Source organism: Lactuca sativa, chromosome 4 (assembly GCF_002870075.4).
Source record: "Lactuca sativa cultivar Salinas chromosome 4, Lsat_Salinas_v11, whole genome shotgun sequence".
Classification (NCBI taxonomy): domain Eukaryota; kingdom Viridiplantae; phylum Streptophyta; class Magnoliopsida; order Asterales; family Asteraceae; genus Lactuca; species Lactuca sativa.
Window position 1 is genome coordinate 369,523,752 of NC_056626.2, and position 23,841 is coordinate 369,547,592.

The window sequence follows — 23,841 nt, forward strand, 5'->3', positions numbered from 1 at the left end:
ATTGAATAGTAATACATGAGACTGCGATCCGATAAAAATCCATATGCAATTTTATTGGCTAGATAGGTTTTAAAATTTTTTGGTTATGCTAAGAAAATGATTAGAAAAGTTGATTATAGGTTTTAAATTTTTTTGGTTATGCTAAGAAAATGATTAGAAAAGTTGATTATTTTATTTATTTATTTATTTTTTGTCTAAAAAATATATTATCAAGTTATTCGGATTCTTATTATATATAATCTGTCAGAGAAATTATTATAAAATTTCCGCCGGCCAAAAAATTTAGCTGTTACAAAAGAAATTTAAAATGAATCGACAAAAAAAGGAAATTACTTGAAGACCAACAAAGTCAAGAGTTAATAGACATCCGCTAGCAACACACTAACAACCAGATAAAATCAGCAGTTCACTTCGGCAAATCTGAAGCTCCTTTTTTGGATACAAGGGATATCGATCGTGAAGAATCAAATGTCCACTCAGGAGAAGCTACCCAACGATGTTATCCACACCTATCAAAGATAGCCACTCCTTTTTCATACTCCCAGACCAAACATGTCAACGTTTTACTCTTTCTGAGATTGAATCGGCAACCCAAAACTTCGAAGAGGCTTTAGTCATTGGCCAGGGAGGATTCGGCAAGGTGTATAAATGTTCCAAAATCCAGTCAACGACCGAAGTTGCAGTCAAACGATTGCACTCCTTGTCCAATCAAGGAGCCAATGAATTTGAGTCGGAAGTCAAGGTCCTCTCTAAGCTGCGACATGGTAATCTCGTATCCTTAATTGGTTATTGCAATGAACCAAAAGAGATGGTGCTAGTTTATGAGTTCATGCCGAATGGAACACTTGAAGATCATCTTCTCTCACCGGATTCTTCTTTATCCTGGTTACAACTACTCAAGATATGTGTAGGAGCAGCTCGGGGTTTAGACTACCACTACAAGAAATATACTCTTTAGCGGCGACACTATTACCGGCGACAAGAGGCTTTACCGGCGACTTTATCAAAAGTCGCCGGTAAAGCCCCTTGTCGCCGGTAATAGTGTCGCCGCTAAAGGGTTGTCACCCGAATCCGCACTTTCCCCCTCTATTGCATCTCAACCGTTCGATGAGATATCCAATCCAACGGGTGGGATGCCTTATCCTGTCAAACCTAATACCGGCGACACAGATGTCGCCGCTAAAGGGTTAAAAAAGTCGCCGCTAATAGTCCGCTAAAAATGACGCGGTACCCTTCCCTCCAGTTTGTCGCCGGTAAAGCCCCTGGTGTCGCCGCTATTGCCGTCCGCAGATAAAAAAATAAAAACGCATGCAGATAACCTCCCATCTTCGTTTTCCTTTCTGTTTGCTTCCAATTTCCTTCACCATCTGGCCGATTTCCTCTTCAATCTACTTCTTCCAAGCAAATTTCTCCCAACATTGTTCCAAGCAAGTGTCTCTAGGTGTGGTTAAAGCTTTGGGATCAATTTCTACCTCAATTTCTTGAAGAAAGGTAAGTTTTTTTTTGATGATTTCATTTTTATTTTGTATGAATTTCGATTTCTAGTTTTATGTAGTGATTGAATGATAATAAATTGTTCATATTCTTGTTTTTGGTGGTGTTGTTTTGGATTACAAGCAAGTTATTCAATTTTTTGTTTGTGGTTATTGAATTGCAATTAGTTGTATAGCTTCAAGTTGTATTGAATAACATGGAATGGTTTGTATTGAATAGCTGTGAAGAACTCAGACAGTATATCAAGTAATTAATCTTATCTCTAACTTTCATTCTTAATTTTTTATTTTATCTTTTTAAATCTATATCTTTTGGTCATCAACATAGGAAATTCAAATCTGAGCATCCCCAAAGTGATGAAAAGAGAGAATTTCGTAATTGGTTTCGTGAAAAGGTAATATAAATTAATAAACAAATTTGTTTCATTGATCTAACGAATACATAATACATATTAATTTATAATTGTTAGGTTCATCAAATGAAAATAGAAAAATCTCCAGAATTCCACAAAGAGTTGTCGGTTCTTGCAATGGGCCCGCAAATGAATGCCTATTCTTACACCGCATGCATAGTCAATGGTGTTAGGTTTATGGTACTTAGTCGTGAGACACAACGTACAACACAAAACTCTAGGGTTTTAGCGGTGGGTGAGAAAGGCAAGAAATATTATGGCCAGTTAGAAGAGATTATAGAGTTGAGGTATACACATGATAATTCAACTGGACTATTTCGTTGCAAGTGGTTTGATACTCGAACAGGAGTTATTTCTAGTGATAGTTTCACCAGTATCGACACACGACGCGAAGCATACAAAGATGATCAACTCATATATACGTCACAAGCCAAACAAGTGTTCTACATCAGAGAGCCAAACAATAACCATCTGTGTGTTGTCGAGCATGTTAATCATCGAAGTATTTGGGATCTACCATCGAACGATGACCTTGTTCAAAATGTTGACAATGTCTCACACGAAAATGTAGACGATGTCGATGTACTTCAAAATATCTCTTTATCCGATGCTCCACTTTTTATCGATTTCAGCATGTACTTTCAAAACATTCCTAGAGTCATTGTTGATGTAGAAAGTGCATCTGAAGTTCCTCCGCCAACTAGTAGAGTCAATGATGTTTCTGATTGCGAGACTGATTATGATGACACCGATTCTGACTATGATACTGAAGAAGACACTGAAGGATATGCGGAAGATTCTGATTAGAATAGTTCTTATGTAATGTGTATTTGTAATATGTGTTTGTAATATGAACTTTATTTGGATTTCTAGTTTAAATAGAAATGTTTATTCCTATCTAAATGTTTATTCCTATCTAAATGTTTATTTCTATGTAATATGTATCTATAATAAAAATTGTATTTGTATATCTTATAATTTTTCAGGAAATGATGAGAGTGTGGCTGTTGTTTATGTTTACCATGGCTGCTGTCATGGGTCGTGGACATGGGGGAGACGAAGCTGAGGACCCACCTTTCCCAGGTGGTAGAGGTCCTGGCCAGCACGAGCAGGACGGTAAGTCTTATCATGAATTTTTATTTACTATTTTTGTTTAATTATCATAAATTAAATGTCGTTTCTAATAATTTTTAATTACATTTGTAGTTGAGGGACGTGCCTGAAGGAAAGTTCGAGGAAAAGAAAAAAATATAAAGTTTGAAAAAGCAATCTTGCAGAACCAGGGGAAACCAATAGGCATGCAATATGATAGGGATATCACATTTAATCCCGTAGGAGAGGCGGGAGACATGTTTTCCCGAGAAGTTGGGAAAACAATGTGGCAGATGGTCCCTTTCGACAAATGGAGTTGGAAAAGAGTTTCCCCTGATATAAAGGACACTGTATTACAACATTTAGCGATAATTATTTATTTGAATATATTTTATAGGTTTAACTATAATTGTCTTTTACTTGGTTAACTTTTTTTTTTATTGTAGACAAAGTTTGATCTCAATCAAATGTACCAGGATGCACAAGCTACTCTATTGACAGATAGTTTTCAAGCAGCCTTGTTAAAAGGTTTTCGAGAGCGTAAAGCTGACGCAAAAGAATATTTCAAGATGGTCGGAGGGTATGAAGATATCCCGAGAGCATTGGCAAATCCTCCGGATGGTATGCTTGTTGATAACTGGGAGAAGATAGTTGAGTATTTTCAAACTGACGAACACAAAATTGCTTCAGAAAGGAACAAAAAAATCCGTGAAAAGCAAACAACTGTGAATCGTGGGGGTTCGAGCTCGTATAGCAGTACTTGCTATAAGAAGGTACCGTACGATACATGTAATTATTTTTCTAAAATATAATCTAATTTTTAAACTTAAACAGAACCTTAAGAGAATGGAAACATTTCGCAAAGCTCATACCGATAAGAATGGTATATTTGTTACTGCTGAATCGGAACAACAATATGTAAGTATTTAATTATAATTTTATCATATATTTAAATGTTTATTTATACTTAATTGTTAGTCACTTTTGGGAGTTACAGAATCGGTTAGTTGAAGAGCTGCTAGAACAAACTCAAGGTGAAAGTGAGTTAACGCCAACTCAAGAAAGAGCTACGTTCGAGAAAGTATTAGGAGAGCGACGTAGCTACATTAGAGGCATTGGACGCAAACCTTCTGGTCTCCCGACGATTCCACAGCCTTCGCAACCATCACAACCACCATCACAACCATCACAGGTAAAATAGCAATCTACTTTAGCATCGTAAAATGCATGTTGATTTGGTAGTTTTCTATCTTACTTTAAAAATAACAATGTATTTTGATAGTTTTTGTTTATGTTTGACGATCTAACTTATAAGTTTATATATATTGTTATTAATTATGTAGTTGGAAAATCTTCGTGCAATGCTCGCCGACCCGGCATGTAGGAATGAGCTTTATTCGTTTTTTCAATCCCAAAATAATCAAGGAAACGATGGGAACGGCGATGAGGGTATGTGAGAATGAGTTTTATTTGCATATGTTGTCTCGTTTTGCTACTTGGTAGATTGTAAAAATTTTGTTGTTTTACTACTCGGATATTATGACTTTTGATATTTAATTGTATTTTGGATGTTTGTTTGTAATTTGCATCGACACTATTATGTTTGATATTTAATATGATGTTTGTTTTGTAATTAGCGTCGACATTATTGGTTTTGATATTTAATCGAATATTGTTATTACCGGCGACACTTTTACCTGCGATATTATCACCGACAACGAAAATCATTATTTAAAAAAAATTGAAAAAAAATTACCGGTGATGCTTTTACCGGCGACAGAACTCATTACCGGCGACACTTTTGCCGGCGACTCTTTACCGGCGACATACGTCATTACCGGCGACAGGCTTATTAGCAGCGACAATGATCATTAGCGGCGACATACCAATAGCGGCGACTATTATCATTAGCGGCGTCAAACTGATTAATAGCGACGAGGCAGTAGCGGCGACTCAGTACCGGTGACGCATCGTCGCTATTAGTATTACCGGCGACTTTTGGGACTTTTACCGGCGACTTTTGTCGCCGGTAATGGCCTTTTTCCTTGTAGTGTACCTTCACATGGGTACGTCAACTCAACATGGAGTCATACACCGCGATGTGAAGACCTCCAACATTTTGTTGGATGCAAACTTTGCAGCTAAAATTTAAGATTTCGGATTGGCAAAAGTTGGTTTAACAGATCAAACACGAACTCATGTGAGCACAGCTGTGAAAGGAACATTTGGGTATATGGATCCATGCTATTTCTACACCGGAAAATTGACAAGAAAATCCGATGTTTACACGTTTGGGGTTGTACTCTTCGAGGTGTTGTCAGGGAGAAAAGCGGTGGATACCAGTTTTGATGAAGAGCAATGGGGTTTAGCTGCTTGGGCTCAACATCTAATCAAAGAAGGAAAGATTAATCAAATTATTGACCCGAGATTGATTCCACAAATTTCAAGGAAATGCTTCAAGGAGTTTGCAAGCCTAGCAGGTCGTTGTTTACACACCCTACCAAAACACCGCCCTACCATGGCAGAGGTTGTGGTGAAGCTGGAGTCTATTCTTTCACAAGAAAGAGAATTACCTAATTCAGTTGTTGATGATGAAGGATTCATTTACAAGCTAAAATCTCTTGTCATTGGGAAATTAGTTGTTGCTGCAATTGGAAGCAAATCTGATTTCATTGCGCATCCTAAACCCATAGTAGCTGAAAATAATGCTGCAAGACGAAAAAATCCTTATAGGAGTTTTAGAGCTTTGTCATATACTGAATTGGTAAGTCCAACAAATGGTTTTGAGGACGAGGAACATTTCCCAGATTTTAATAATTATATTTTTAAAGGCTGGGTTGATAAAAGGACATATATGCCAAACAAAAAAGGTGCTGATGTTGCAATTGGAAGCAAATCTGATTTAGTTGCGCACCACAAACCAATATCAACTAAAGTCGATGCTGCAATACGAAGCAATAGTACTAATCAAAGTTTTAGAATTTTTACATACGCTGAATTGGCAATTGCATCAAACAATTTCAAGGACAAGGAATATTCCCCAACTTTCATGGATTTCATCTGCAAAGGTTGGGTTGATGAAAGGACGTATGCACCAACAATAAAAGGTGTTGGTTTAGCGATGTATGTTACAAAAATGGAGATTCCAACACAAAAGGTACTTCCAATATTTGAAATGATTTGGATGTGGGAGTCACTTTAAATCGGATAATGAATGCGCCTCATATATTTTTCATGCATTATGATATTTTCTAGCTTCTTAAGTTAACAATTTGGTTGCGCAGCAGGACATCAAACTAAAAGATTTCAATCATCCGAACCTTGTAAAAATTTTGGGATATTGCTTGAATTATAAGGAACTATTTTGTGTTTACGAGGTCATTTCTGGCATAACTTTGGATAGATATCTTTACGGAGGTAAGAATACCTTCCATTTAGTTGTAAATATCTTTCAGTCATAGCCTTGCATAATTTGAGTAGATGGCATGCAATAAATGGAAAATTGTGAACAATAGCAACGTGCATACATTTCTTTACCAATAATAGCAACTTACTTTATTTTTAACCTATTATAATAATTTAATTACATTTTTCTACCAATATGAGCACGGTACTTTATTTGTTACATATTGCCATTTGTGGTAAAGTGTAAACACATTGTTATTATGAGCACATAACTGTTTCTATGTTGCTATTATTTGTAAAGTGAATGTTAACATATTACTATTATTGGTAAATTAAAGTAAATATAGTTCTATTATGTGTGAAAAGTAAAGTATTAGTAAAAAGAGTAATAGACGTTGCTACTTTACAATCACCCTTAACTTATATGCAAGATTGAAAATTGCGTTTACCCTTTCTTTTGTTACTATATATGAAGATTCGTGTACTTCACTTTCTTGGGTTGCACGATTAAAAATAGCAATAGGAGCAGCTGAAGGCCTGGCCTATTTACATAAAAGGAACCAACCAGCATATAGCCAATTTAAGACCAATCTTATATTGGTGGATAAGGTAAATTATACTGCCATTAACATGTTCACCGCATAACATCAATTTTAGTTTATCTTTTCATATGATTATATATTTCATGCTTATTTTCAGGATTTTAATGCTCGGCTTTCAGATTTTGCTTTTCTTACTCAAAACTTCCAATTGGATGCATATTATTATGCAGCCCCTGAGTCGTTTTGTAACCAATCAAACACATTTGATGGTCTTCACCCACTGCGGCTACCTGAAAATGGTATCTTCTTCTTCCTAAGTGAAATATTTTAATTTGCATATCTAAAAATAATATTGCAACCGTTTGTTTACCATGCACTTATGACTTACCCCAACACAGCTAAAAGCCTTTGGTTGGATGGAATGGAATAACCAAAGTAATGGAATAAGAAAGGAAATGGAATGAGTCATTACATTCCACATCTTCTAGACAGTACCCATAGAAATGGATGAATTTTATACAAATTTTCTATTGTATATATAAATACGACGCATAGTTTTTACAACATTTTATGGGTAAATGTCACAAAAAACACTCTTCTTACACAGAAATTCGATTTTGACACCGTGTTTTTTTTTGTGTCAATTTTGACACTGTCTTTTTCCAATTTGTTACAATTCTGACCACTTGACCGGTTAACCAGGCTACATGCTGACGTGGCATGATGACGTGTCAGTTTTGATGACGTGACATGCTGACATGATATGCTGACGTGTCAAAACTGATTTTTTACCACAAAAAACACTAAGTTTTCATTTTTTTTCGATTTTGACACTAACTTTAATTTTTTATTTCAATTTTAACACTATGTCTTTTTTGTTCCAATCGAACATCATTTATCAAATTTTGTTCAATTTTGTCTATTTTCCATTTGAAACGTTATAAATATATTTTTTTATTACATTTTAAACCGTATAAACATATTTTTTTTCATTTAAAAACCACATTTTTATTTAAATACAAGGTGTTTTTTTTCTTACATTCAAAACATTAGTTATATCATGAGAATCAAACTAACCATAAGCTTCTAATAAGATGTAAAAATTTGATGGGTTATAAACTTAATATCTGAGTTTTGATCGACTATACGCCTCCAAACCTCCAAACACATTTTAAAGTTGCATATTTAGTATAAAATACAATTTTTATATAACTAATACATATTTATATATAAAAATATGGTTTGAGTGTAAAAAAAAAGTATTTATACAAAATTATGGTTTTTAAATGAAAAAAAAAACATATTTATACGGTTTAAGTGTATTAAAAAATATTTATACGGTTTCAAATAGAAAATTATCAACATTGAACAAAATTGGAAAAAATGATGTTCGATTTGGAACAAAAAAAATATAGTGTCAAAGATGAATGAAAAAATTAAACTTAATGTCAAAATCGAAAAAAAGTGAAAACTTAGTGTTTTTTGTGAGAAAAAAAATCGATTTTGACACGTCAGCATATCATGTCAGCATGCCACGTCATCAAAACTGACACGTCATCATGCCACGTCAACATGTAACCTGGTTAACCGGTCAAGTGGTCAGAATTGTAACAAATTGGAAAACACAGTGTCAAAATTGACACAAAAAAAAACACGATGTCAAAATCGAATTTCTGTGTAAAAAGATTGCTTTTTGTATCATTTACCCATATTTTATATATAACTTCTCTAAATAAATATAGAACTTATTATTTATAATACTAAAAGATTAGACATAATAGAAGCTCACCAAAGCCAAAATGAGATTATACTTGAAAATATATATTTCTATTTGTTTACCATAAATAAATCATATTTAATTAAAATCATGGAATTCTAAAAAGATTTGTAATTAAAATTTATAAATAAGAATGACTTATATTATAATTTTTCAATCCAATCCATGATGGAATGAAAAGAAAAACATCTCATGTCTAACGAATGTAAATCAACGTAATGGATGGATTCGAATTCCTTAAGGAATGCTCTATTCCACTCCATCGTACAACCCTAACATCTTTTCTTTTCTAACCAAGGAAACGAACAATTACATTCCTTCTATGATTCCATCATGCCTAACACATGTGTCAATGGCTGACCAATCAAACACCACTTTGACAGGTTTTGCAATCAAGAGTGAAATCTATGCTTTTGGAGTAAATACTGTTGGAAATACTAACAGGGATGAAGGTGTATGATAAGAGGAGACCCCTCGGAAAGCAAAACCTGGTGGAATGGGCTCTTCCATTGCTAGCGGATGAGGTTAATTTGAGTATTTTTATTGACCCACGACTTCAAAATATTGATTATCCTCCAAAGGAAGCATTTAAGTTCGCTCAACTTATTTCAAACTGTCTTCAAGCAAAACAAGACAAACGCCCATCAATGGAATACATAGCGCAGGACTTGCATTATTGCTATCCAAATGAAATCAAAAACAGTTTGCCTCTTAAAAGTCAAACATAATAGGCCATATGTTAATAGACATGTAAATGTAAAGTATAAAATCCAGGAAATCAACTGAATAAACAACTAGGGAAGATAGTAATGAATGAATGCTTGATCCATTTGTAGAATGTCGAAATAAAGTTAATATCTTGTTGAGACTTTTGGGATACTTATCCGCACTCATGTTCAAAGTCAACAAGAATCAAGTAACTGGTTGGTAGATCATGTGGGACTACATTGAGTAAAGCATGTTGTATTTCCACAATATTCCAACCTTTTAGATCGAAGTGAGCTAACAAACTCTTAGAATTTATTTGTTAGACTGTTTTTTAGAACATCAACATTTTATAATGTTAATAAGGAGTTAGACTAAACAAAATAACATCACAGTAACAACAGCAAGGATGGGTTTTGGAAGCCGCCTGTCTGAGTTCATTTTGACCTTCCTACACATATTGTTAACCTAGATAAACCGACAAACTACAGCGTAACTATTTTGTAAAACAAATCAACTCCTTTAGACATACCTTAGAAACTAAGCATTATTTCCAAATAACCATAAACTCCACCAAGCAGTATAAAAAGTCGCTTCCAGAAACTTCTTCAATAACTTCTGGTTGAGCAACAAAGGGAACCAACACAACAATCAACCTACAACCCAAATATGTGTTGGTTTATGACAATATTTGGATACAAAGGCGCAAACACAATGGAACTACGGAAGCAATAATAACAAAAATAGTAACTTATAACTCAAAAGACAGATCTCTTGGTCAACCAATCAATGCAACAAATAAATCAACTAAAGAGGAGGAATCTGGTGGTCGGTTGATTCCAGGATTCCATCCAACAAACGATTTAAGCAATAACATGGTCCATCTTATCCTTGTAGTTGTTTTTCACGTCCTTTTATGCCTTTTATTCAAATTTTGAAAATCTAGTTACGACCATGAAAACATGAAACCACTTTTTATCATAAGAGTGGACCATGCCTAGGTGTGGTGTTCGTTTGGATGGATCGGTTTGATCCGAACCAATCAAGTAAATCCGAATAGATTTTGGTTTTCAAAACATTGATCTGAATACTCCAAACTAAATTGAAATCCAATCCGATCCAATCCAATTAAAATTTGGTTGGATCGGTTTTTATAACTCGGTTTTCAAAAACTAGAACATTTTAAAGCCACATAAAATTATAATATCACCCAATTTTTAACAAAAGCAAATTATTTAGTTGTGATTAAAATTTATAAACAACTACTAAAAATGTATATTATAGTTTTTTATTAATAAAATACTTTTGATAGAAAATACATACATATGTTTTGTATTAGGTGAACGTTTTTAAACCTATCTGAAAAATATATTACAAAATTAATTAATAATTATAGATATCTTAAAAATAAATAAATAATAAATTGTTTATTCGGTTTCTTTGGACTATGCGGTTCTTATTTTATAAACCACAACCACACCGAAATCCAAAAGAATAATTCGGTTTTGTTGAAAAACAATTCGAAAATCCGATTGTTCGAACCAAATAATCCAATCCAAATTGTCCGATTAGACTATTCGGTTTTATCCAAATAGTGAACAACCCTAACCATGCCCAATAACGAGGAACATCAAAGGAAGCTCGAGTAGAGGGAGAGCACAAATGGAAGGCTAGGTTTCTTTCGTTTGGTGCTAAACGGCAGAGAGATGATTATATTGTAGAATAATATCTCGTGTATATATTCTATAGAATTAGGATCAATTAGTATCTCTTATTTTAGGTTGTGTATGTTTAGTTTCCATATTTCTCATATTCTCCCCTATATATATTTATATTGCTTGATTGAATGAAGAGATATACAATTCCCAAATTACTCTGTGTCTTCATGGTATCAGAGATGATCTGATTCATACAGAAACCCTAAATTGTATTTTGAACCATTCACCCTTCTATTCGTTGAAATCCAAACTCGAAATTTTCAAGAATGCGTCCTGAAGAAAATCAATCTTCTGAAGAACCAAATACCCAATTATTCTCACAAATCATCCACCACCACTACACCCAAGATGATAATTCTGCTTTTCCAAAAACCCTTTCATTGGACAAATCCAATTACACCATTTGGCACCACTCATGAAAAAGTGTATTGGAGCGAGAGATAAGATTGGATACATAACCGGTGAAAAAGTTGAACCCTCAAAGGACTCTTCTAAATATGAAACATGGGCCACGGAAAATGAGAAGGTAAAAAGTTGGTTAATTGATTCCATGGAAACATCCCTTATGAATAGGTACATTTGTCTCCTAAGTGTCAAAAACATTTGGGATGCAGCAGAGAAAACCTTCTATGATGACTCAGATGAAACTCGAATCTTTGAATTGAACAAAAAGTGTTTTGAAGCAAAACAAAATAGCCGACCTATTCCTACCTACTACAATGAATTGGTAGCCATGTTCTATGAGATCGATCAAAGAGTGACGTCTCAAAACAATAATGCAACAACAGTTGTTCTCCAGACATCAATGATGTCTCGGTTGCGAGTACATATGTTTCTGAGTGCACTTGATCCTGAATATGATCAGGTAAGAGGAGAAATACTAATAAAGGATCCTAAGTTCTCACCGGAACAAAGTTATGCATATATTAGGAAAGTTCAATCTGAAAAACAAGCCATGGGACGCTCAATTCCTACTGAAGCCTCTGTGTTAGCTGTTCAACACAGGTCTGCTCCTGTTGATGGTCCTCACACTCGTCGTCCCACAGGTAAAACAAACTCCTACGCCAATAAAAAAAATGTAATGTGTGCAAAGAATTAGGTCACAAAAAGGAGAGATGTTATGAAGTGATCAGATATCCTGATTGGTGGGATTTCACTAAGAAACCATGAAAGAATGTGAGCAGAGCTGTTGTGGCAACTACTAAAGATGAACAACTAAATGTAACTACAAACATAGCACACTCAAGTACGAATCATGATGTTATTTCGAATAGTACATGGTTAATTGATTCCGGTGCAGCTGACCATATGACGAATGATTCAAAACTTATAAAAAAAACTTAAAACATCTCCCCAAAATGTTGTCTCAATAGTTGATGGTTCAATATCTAAGGTTAATGGTGAAGGCCTGCTAGTGTTATCTGATTCCTTAACACTTGACTCCATCCTTGTGGTTCCATCCCTTTCATATAACCTCTTATATGCCAGTCAAATTGTCCTCGAACTTGTATGTATAGTGACGTTTCGTCCATCTTTCTGCATATTTCAGGACATTCTAACTCATCAAACTCTTGGTTATGGTGTTAGAAAAGGGAAAATGTATTACTTGGACCTAATAGAGACCGGAGAAAAATGCAAATGTTTAGTTATGCTAATCAAATCAAGGGAATGAAGAATGCAAGGGAAATTGTATGGTTATGGGATCGCCAATTAGGACATCTATCTTTTGGTTACCTTAGGAAGTTACAACCTCATTTATTTACAAGTATAAGTGACTCTGAATTTCATTGTAACATTCGTGAACTTGCTAAAAGTCACTGTGTTTCATATTTACCAAGTAATAATAAATATCATATTCCTTTTATGAAAATTCATTCGGATGTGTGGGATCCTGCAAAGTTTCCTTCTTTTTCTAGATTTCGATACTTTGTAACATTTATCGATGGTTGTACCCGCATGACATGGGTAGTTGTATTGAAAAAGAAAAGTGAGGTCTTTGAAAGATTTGTTGATTTTTACAAAATGGTGGCAAATCATTACCATCAAGGTATCAGAGATTTTCAATCTAATAATGGTGGAGAATTTATAAATAGTTGCATGTTAGAGTTTTGTCATGACAATGGGATCCACCATCAGTCCTCAAACTTTGTCACACCCCAAAAGAATGGTCTCGCAGAACGAAAAAATATACAACTGCTAGAAATTGTTCATGCTTCCTTGTTTGGCATGAATGTCCCCAAATCATACTAGGGTGAAGCGGTTAAAATAGTAACATATGTTCTTAATCGCACCCCTCACGAGTAATCGAATTTCAAAATCCCCACCAGAAACTTCATCAATTGTTAGTTGTTCCTTATATGCCAAACTTAGAACCTCGAGTATTTGGATGCACAACCTTTGTTCACATCCCAAAACAACAACGCAGAAAACTTGATCCGTGTGCAGCGAAATGTATTTTTGTCTATTATGCAGAGTTCCAAGAAGGGTATAAATGTTATGAACCACTCACTAACCAGATGCACGTATCTCTTGATATCTCTTTTCATCCCTTCAGGGGGAGAGTAACGGTGAAGGAAATCCTAATTCTCATATGTTCTTTGATGTTTTTGAGGAATTATAGCACTTGGAAGAACAACTCCTCAACACAACAACAGGATCAACGATACCCTAAGAAATAAATGGCCTGGGCGAACTGATAAGTAACACAAGGGATCCAAGTGAATCAGTTCATCATGAAACTGACCCGTTCATCACGAAACTAAACCAACTAGTCAAATCAACCCTGAAATTCAAAATATTTCTTCCCCTACACTAGAACCTGAAAATAATGATAGAATCGACCCTCCACAGTTCCTTTAACCTATGTAACAGAGAATAATGAACCTCAAATCTCTAAAAGAATCACAAAAGGAGTTCCAAAAAAAAGTATAAACTACACTTCATATCTAAAGCAAAATACCCTATAGCTAACTTTATGTCCAACTACATGATCTCTGAGTCACATGCACTTTTCATTAATCAATTATCTATTGTATCTATTCCTAATAACATGCAGGATGTATTAAAAGATCCAAAATGGAAGAAGGCGATAAATGAAGAATTAGAAGCTCCTCAAAAGAACCTGACTTAGGAGATTGTAGACAAGCCGGCTGCAACGAAAACGTTGGGTTGCTGGTGGATATTTACCATAAAACATAATGTAGACGGAAAGATTGATAGATATAAAGCAAGGCTCATTGCTAAGGGATACACATAACGCCATGGAATCGATTATAAAGTGACATTTGCACTGGTAGCTAAAATCAACACCATCAAAATTTTCATTTCTCTCGTAGCAAATAAAGATTGGCCGTTGCATCAACTTGATGTGAAAAACGCATTCTTGAATGGAAACCTAGAAGAAGAAGTATACATGGATATCCCTTCGGGTGTAAAAACAAACCCAAGTAATGTTGATAAGATGCGTAAGTTGAGGAAATCATTGTATGGGTTGAAGCAATCGCCAAGAGCTTGGTTTGGAAGATTCTCGAAATCAATGAAAGCTTTTGGGTACAAATAGAGCAACTGCAACCACACTTTGTTCATAAACCAAAAGAATGGTAAGATCATAAATCTGATTGTATATGTTGAATGAAGAGATACACAATTCCCAAATTACTCTGTGTCTTTATATATCATCTTGACCTTGATGACAAAAGAGATCAGAGAGGAATGTCCATGGAAGGAAGGAGTATATAATTTCCAAATCACACTAAATCAAAGTTTATCCATGAGTTCTTGGAAACAAAAACTAAGATTTCTTTGTCTTAGTTGATTCCTAATTGAAACAGGGTATAATTGTGAATGTCTTATTTGTTTTAACAAAAGAATTTAAAGCTTTCTTCAAAAAATAAGCTCTCTATATTAAACAGTTACGGTTTTATTGAAATAGCATCTCCATCTTTTTAATATGCATGGTTTCCCCTTGCGAGCACTTGTACTTTTTTGTTTAGGTGTTTGAGTTGGCTTTTACTTCGAGGTAGATGATCCTTTGTTGGATAGCTTTTTACACTTTGTACATATATATATATATATATATATATATATATATATATATATATATATATATATATATATATATATATATATATATATATATATATATATATATATATATATATATATATATATATATATATATATATATATATATGTACGTGTGTGTATGCAGCCCCTAAGTGGTTTCGTTACCAAGCAGACACATTTGATGGTCTTGACCCACTGCGGCGGCCCGAAGATGGTATATTCTTTAAAATTGAAACATTTTGTATATTAGAAAATTATATCAAACCAATTGTTTACCTCAATGGCTAAATGCTATTAGCCGAATGGAATGGAAGGTTCATTACATTCCACATCATGTTTATTGGACCCCTAAATATGGAATTAATTTTTATACAAAATTTCTATTATATATAAGTATGACATATAGTTTTAACAATATTTTATATGGAACTTATCTAATAATAAAACTAAGAGGTTAAACATAATAGAAGCTCATTATTATGAATCATACTTGATAATTCTATAAGTTAATAGATAATATTTTAGGAATTATCTTGTTATTGTTTTTTAAATTTCGTAATTTGGATCATCTAACAATTGAGTCAATTTTGGAATCTTTGTTTCCTTATTTGAGTCTTTTGTGTATCCGTATTTGAAGGGTAGTCATTCATGAAATAATATATGTTGGAATTTCAAAACTATCAATAGAGTATTATAAGTTTAATAGTTATGTTAGTCTCCTGCAGGAGGCTATGTTACAAGGGCGTTCACAGCTCCTTCTGTCACGAGGTCTAGATCTCGAGACATAAGAAATTTGGTATCCGAGCCGCTCGTGATGTTGACACAACAGGAAGAGCTGATGAAGTAATTGGAAGCGTTCATGATCCAACAAACACAATTTAACATGCCTAAAATCAGAGTAAAATTTTCATTTTTTAAAAACAACCGATGGTTGATGTGCACAAAAGTACCCACTAATTTTATATTTATTACCTAACTAACTTAACTAACTAAAATGCACCTAGGCAGTGTACCTAGTCGAATTATAGAATAGTTGGGTAAGTCGGGTGTTGATCACAGGGAACAGTGTTGACTAATTAATTTATCTACTACTAAATTAACCTAATTACTAACAAAGGAAGGGGTTTTTATCTAATTTTGCAAGTTTAGATGAAGTTAATTCTTTAACACAAACTCAATCAATAAACAAAACACTTCTGTTAGTTCGAATCTGCTTTCACTCAATGGTTATACATTAGCTATGACTATTACTGTTGGTTACCAATTGATGAAGTATTAGCAATTTAGTTCTAAATCTACTAATTATTAATCAATTCATGTAAATCTATGTATGGTCACACAATAGTTAACACAAAATCAATTATTAAATAAGATTGGAGCCATGAAAGATTGATTAATCAAAACACAATTACAGTCATAATATGAGTTCTCTAGCACAACTTAATTCAATGATTAATTACTTATCTAAGATTGGTTTGATCTTAGTTCTAATAAACTAGTGTTCACTATATTATTAGGTATTCAAATTCGTGTAGATTTGTATTCACTAACTACACAAAACAAGATTTTAAAGCAATCAAATATTTAATTTAAGCATGCAAGGTAAAATCAATCAACACAAGCATATTACCAACAAGTAAAGTCAAATCAAATGCATTAAAACCATGAGTTCCAGCTTCATCTAGGTAACAGAAGCAGCTAGATTTAGGTGGACATACTAACGACTAAACAAACAAAAACTATAATCAAAGACATGTTTAAGTGTACCAATCTATAAACCAAATCATGAACTTCTTCTTTCTTGGTGTTAAAACCAGCTTCTAGGTCTTCTCCTCCTCTGAATTTCATCTCTAAGAACCCTTCTCAGTCAGCCAAAAGTCTCTAAATCGTAATGGGCAAGGGTATTTATAATATCCTTAAATTTCCCATTCACGTCATGAGAATTAAAGTCTCACGTCGTGAACTCGAGATAATCGTGATCGGCAAGGATTCCTTCACCCGGATGCTTATCTTCTAGAATTCCCTACTCACGTCGTGAATCTTACTTCCTCACGTCGTGAACACGGTTTTTGCTGACTTTTCATCCTTCTTTTCTTCAAGCCCCCCTAAGTTCCAAGTATTGTCACTTCTGGTCCCTTTCTTCGATAATACTTCTATTTGGCTGCACATAATAATTTATCCTTATAAGTACCATAATTCTATGCAAATAACCAAAATATTTATAAAAATGTAGATCAATATTGCCTAAAAATGTGTATAAATATGGCAATATCAAAATACCCCACACTTAGGCTTTGCTTGCTCTCAAGCAAATCTTCTTATTTAAACTTAAACCTTTATCACTAGCATCATATAGAACAATCCAATTCCAGCTCATCCATTATGCCAAGACATCAACGCATGTATTTGTGTCTAAAATTTTCCTAAGTAACCCCCCTTAATTCTAAATACTCGCAATCCTCATAAACACTTGCCCACTTCTTTTGAAAAATGCTCATTTTATGCAACCCTCCGAATCCATCCCTAGAAAGTTTTTTATCCTCAAGGTATTTTTGTAAAGCTACCCAAGCATACATAACTAGAGAATTACAACTTCTTAGAATATACCACATCTTGGAGCTCTTGAATTCTTCTTTCTTCGATGTTTGATCTTTGACTTCTTTGAATTCACTTCTTTCATTATTTTTGGCATCTTCAACATTCAACTTTTAGAATTTTGATATTTTGATCTCACATATTTCTCTCTTCTCTTCGGTGTCGGTTGTACGAGCAATCTGTTGCTACCACTAACCTCCTCACTCTCTATCGGATTCAATAGTATTATTAGAGAATCATTCTTCACTTCATTGATATGCTAAAACCAGCAATAAAAAGTATATGAGTACAAGGAGAATAACAAACTGACAAAAAATATCATACATATCTATGATAAAGAATAATCGGATACTAGATAAAGATAGGCTAATAAAATAACAATATCCAATACTCCCCCTCAAGATGGAGCATGTAAATTGACAATGCTCGTCTTGCCAAGAAGAAATTGAAACCGAGCTGCACCAAGACCCTTAGTGAGTATATCAGCAACTTGCATTTTGGTATTAATTTGCACGGGCAAAATCTCCTTTGAAATAACACGTTCACGAAAAAAAAACAATCCATTTCAGCATGCTTCGTGCGTTCATGGAAAACAGGATTTTCCGTGATGTTTCTGGCGGCTTGGTTGTCACAAAAAAGAGTAGTAGGTCCATGCACACTAACTTGTATATCTCGAAACAACAAACGAACCCAAATAATCTCGCTAACTGTCGAAGCCATCACTCGGTATTCTGGCTTAGTTGAAGTTGAAGATCGTGAGACCACTGATTGTTTCTTAGTTTTCCAAGAAACCAGAGCACCACCAAACATAATCAAATAACCCGTCTATGAGCGACGCATGTATGCACACCCTAGCCAGTCGAAATCAAAAAAGGTTGTTAACACGTAATCTCCACTTTTTGGTAAAATAAAACCTTATCCAACTGTGCCTTTCAAGAATCGTAGCACGCAGTGTAAAGCGTCCAAGTGAGTACGTTGAGGATTAGCAACAAACTGGCTTAAACATTAACCGAATATGTAATATTAGGTCGTGTGGCTTGTAGATACAACAAGTGTCCAATAAGCCGATGATATTTGTTTGCATCAACCTTATCTTCATTCTCACAACGATCAACTTTCAAATTGTGTTCAATAGGAAACGGACTAGGTTTAGAACCTAACATGCCACTAACTTTAATAATATCAGGAACATACTTTCTTTGATTCAAGACAAGCCCCTCATCAGTTTTTGCAACCTCAATACCAAGGAAATATTTAAGTTGACCTAAATCCTTAATACTAAAGGCTTCATGCAGTTGCACTTTAACTCGTTGAATGCTTTGTTTCCAAAAATTATCACATCATCAACATAAATGTGAATGGCCATGAAAACTCCTCCTTTATCCCATAAGAAAAAAGAGTGATCTACTTTTGACTGAAAAAACCCCATGCTCAAAAGCAAAGTGGTGAATTTTCTGTACTAATTGTGTGAAGCTTTCTCTAATCCATAGATATACTTCTTTAATTGACAAACACGCATTTCATTTTCTTTTGAAAACCCTTGAAGAATCTTCATATAAACCTCTTCCTCAAGATCTCCATGCAAGAATGGAATTATTCACATCAAGTTGGTGAATAAACCAATTCTTCTTAACCGCAACCGCCGATAAAATGTGAATTGTTACTAGTTAGCGACTGGTGCAAAGGTATCATGGTAATCGATGCCATCCATTTGTGTAAACCCTTTTGCCACTAGTCGTGCTTTATATTTTTATATTTTCTCCATTTGGTTTAAACTTTATTTTATAAATCCACTTTGAATGAATGGCTCATTTTCCTTCAGGGAGGTGTGTTAGTGTCCAAGTATCATTATCAACAAGTGCTTTAATCCTCCCATTCCATTGCACCACGCCAATGAGGACTTTGTGAGGCTTCTAAGAAAGTAGTAGGCTCATTATTGGACGTAATGGACACAAGATAAGCAACATGTTTATTAGAAAAATAACTTATAAGAGATAAAATGGGAAAGAGTATGTACCATCGAGGCCTATTAATCGGAAACGGGATGACTAACTGAAGGGGGAAGTTGCATGAAGTAATATCGAAATTTCTATGGTTGTGTTTTTGTTCTAACACTTATGTTTAAATTTTCGAGATTAGCATGCAGCTGTTGGGCTGGTTCTGAAATAAAATTCAAATATCTTGATGGGCTGGCAGCAAAAGGCGCATCTGGGCTTGCGCTTGGAACTAGGCTACTTGGTTCATTGTCTTTCACTTGGAACTGGGCTACTTGACGCGTCTGGGCCTGCTTGCGGCGCTGGGCTACAGAAGCGAGAAGGTTTGGTACTATCGGACTCCAACGAACTAATATGCTCAACATGTTGTTCATCGATTGCCAACGAATCATCATTATGATATTCTGGGTCCTCATTTACTTGCAGATTTTTGTCACAATTTTTATTACCTTCATACATACCTTCTTGAAATTTAATTGGTAAGTCATCATCATCTTGTACGTTGCCTTGTGTATCTTTGAAAGGATACACATTTTCATCAAAAACTTCATCTCGACTCAATAATTTTTCTAGACTTGTTGTCAAAAAATGTGTAACCGTTAGTACCTTGTGGTTATCCCAAAAATATACCAGATTTTCCTCTTAATGCGAATTTATCTCCCTTCGTGTTAATGCAAATTTATCTCCCTTCGTGTTGGTGTTTTTGTGATACGCAAGGAACCAAAGTATTTTCATGTGTTCAAATCATGGTTTAGAATTCCAAACAAGTTCATAGGGAGTTTTATGTTTAATGACTTTTGAAGGGAGCCTATTGATTATATTTGCAGCCGTAAGGATGCACTCTCCCCAAAACCTCGTTGGAATATTTGCTTGAAACCGAATTGCACGTGTAGTTTCGAATAAATGTCAGTGTTTTCTTTGTACAACACCATTTTGTTGTGGTGTATGTGGGCATGTGGTTTCAATAAATATGCCCTATTTATTATAGAGATCACGCATGAAATTAGAGGTAAGCTCACGGCTATTGTCGCATCTAATTCTCCTAATGTGTTTGACAAACTGAACGCTTATCATCTTGTGAAAATTTATGAGACATTCACTAGCATCATTTTTGTGCTTAATGAGAAAAACCCAAACGGCTCTACTATAGTAGTCAACGATAGTGAGGAAATATTTGGCATTTGTGTAAGAAGGTATCCGATAACCCCACAAATGTCACAATGTATTAATTCAAACATATGGCTAGTTTTATTAATACTAACCGGAAAAGTGTTTCTAACAATCTTAGCCTTAGCACACGAGTCTCAAACTTTATAACTAAACTCAACCAAATTTGTTTTGATTAAATCTACTTTGGATAGCTTTCCCTTTGAGGCACGACCTAACCTTCTGTGCCAAGTGTCTATCATAGCAGTCATGGCTCTTCTATCTTCGGTCATCCCCATTCGGTACAATCCCACTTGGCGTTTACCCAATCCAATCCAGTTCCTCGTGTTGAGTTTCTACATGACAAAAAAACCGGGAAAGAAAGTTACAACACATTGGAGATCTTTAGGATACGACTAACTGAAAGTAAGTTGCATTAGAACTTTGGTACACATAAAGCCCTATTAATTTTAACTCCCCCTGAAATGGTACAATCTCCTTTTCCCTCTACGAGAATGGCATCAACATTAGGTATTACAAACAAGAGGTTCAAAATGTGTGGCCCTTTTATTAGTAAGTAAACTAGGAGTAGAGGTAATGTGTTCGGTACAACCTGAACCGATGATCTAATCATCCTTACAAGCCATATTGGCACTTCGTGACGATCCTTCATCGATACTTGAATTCTTGAAGTTATTTATGAACATTTGATACTGTTCTTTGGTAAGTTCGGGTATTGGGCTCTCTTCCACTTCAATATGGGATGCCATTGTCTTGGGCTTCTCATTCTTCTTTCCAGGCCACCAGTCCGGATACCCAACTAGCTTGAAACACACATCACGTTTATGGCCATTTTTATTGCAGTGAGAGCAAGATTCATCTTTCTTGTCTTTGACTGTCTTGGAAACACTCTTTTCTTTCGCTAAATTAAAGTTTCTATTTCGATTTTGGAAGGTTTTAAAAGCCGCCGGCTCAAGTGGTGTTCTTTTGTCATGTGAAATCGTCCTGTGTCTTTCATCTTAAACTACTAGATGGTACACGGTGCTAAGTGAGGGTATCGGTTTAGTGGCTAGGATTTGCATTTTGATAACGGAGAATTCTCCGTCCAATCCCATAAGGAATTGGTATAGTCGTTCCTTTTCTTGATACTCGCTAAGTCTCTTTCCAACTTCACATGAGCAGCTATTGCATGAAACACTTTGCGAACGACAATATGGATGACGTTTCATCCCAAAGTGTGTGTAAGTTGGTATAATAAGCAGAAACAGACGAACCACCATGTCTAGTTGCAAATATTTTTTATTTTAATTATTTCAAAGGCTCTTAGAGAACTCTCCTTACTGAATCGAACATGTAAGTTTGTCCAGATCTCTGCCTCCGAAGTTGCGTATTTGACGCTGTCAAGAATTCCATTTTCCATCGCACTGGTGAGCCAGCCCTTCACCATCGCGTTGCACCTCATTGAAGGCATGTAATCCGACTTTCCTTTTTCTGGTTTTTGAAGTGTTCCATCGACAAAATCAATTTTATTTTTGGCGAATAGAGAATTTTCCATCTCAAGGCTCCAATCGTTAAAGTTGGAATCAGAGAGAACTTCATTGACATGAAGTTGTTTTGGTATATCGGAAGGATGAAGATAATATGACGAGGTATGATCGATCCCGCCACCAGAGCCTTCTCCGACGCTTTTGTCTTTGTCTCCTCCCGCCATTCTGGTAGCGGAAGCAAGGTTTGTGTTTTGTTATAGGTTTCAGATCTATGCTATGATACCATATAGAATTCAATAATATTATCAGAGAATCATTCATCACTTCATTGATATGCCAAAACTAACAATAAAAACTATATGAGTACAAAGAGAATAACAGACTCGCAGAAATGTCGGACCTATCTATAATAAAGAATAATTTGATACTAGATAAAAATAGGCTAATAAAATAACGATATCCAATACTCTCAGTCCTTCTCCATCTGCCATTTGCCGGCAAACACTTACTTTTTTATATGCGTCTCTCCAACCACCTTATTTGTGCATATTGCTCCCATTTATTTTACTGTTGTGCAGTTCTCCGTCCACCGTAATAGTTTGTAGAGTGTTTGGATTATTGGATTTGTGTTTCTTTGAAGTTTGGCACTTGTTTTCTTCTATTATGTTGTACAACATAGATAATAAATTTGTTGCTTTTGAAAGTATCTAGCTATTATCAACGACAATATGATAGATGATATGTATTTGTCTAACATAATTTTGGTTTTCTATGTTGCCTTGCATATGTAGCTAGTTTTTGTTGAGAAATAAATCAATATTGCACGACCAAGAAGACTGTGTGAATATAAAGAAGAAGACAATGAGAACTGAACTCATTTCCATATGTAATAGTCGTCGTTGATTTGTTCTTCATCCTTTCGGCATCGGATCTTCTGACAGCAGTGAACTAATATTACTGCCTAACATTTATTATCGTAGCTAGATCAGTAAAGCCTTGAACTAACTGCAGCATATATGCCTTCCTATTTTAATAACCTGGCACTATTAGTGAGCCAGTGATGAGAAAATCGTAGTCTATTGAAAGGTCATTGTAACCTAATAGTAATACATGAGACTAAGATAGGTTATTTTAAAATTTTTTGGTTATGCTAAGAGAATAATTAGAAAAGTTGATTATTTTTCTTTTTTTGTCTATAAAATATACAATTAAATTATTCTGATTCTTATTATATATTATCTGTAAGAAAATTATTATAAAATTTCCGCCGGCCAAAATTTTTTGCTGTTCCAAAAAAAAATTAACATGAATCGACAAAAAAAGGAAATTACTTTTAGACCAACAAAGTCGAGAGTTAATAGACATCCGCTAGCAACACAATAACAACCAGACAAAATCAGCAGTTCACT

The 23,841-nt window shown here is 34.7% G+C and overlaps 1 pseudogene; it reads left to right on the forward strand.

Moving 5' to 3' along the window:
- The first annotated feature begins 366 nt into the window (after positions 1-366).
- Positions 367-9,450, forward strand: LOC111891499 (uncharacterized; annotated as a pseudogene).
- The last annotated feature ends 14,391 nt before the right edge of the window (positions 9,451-23,841 follow it).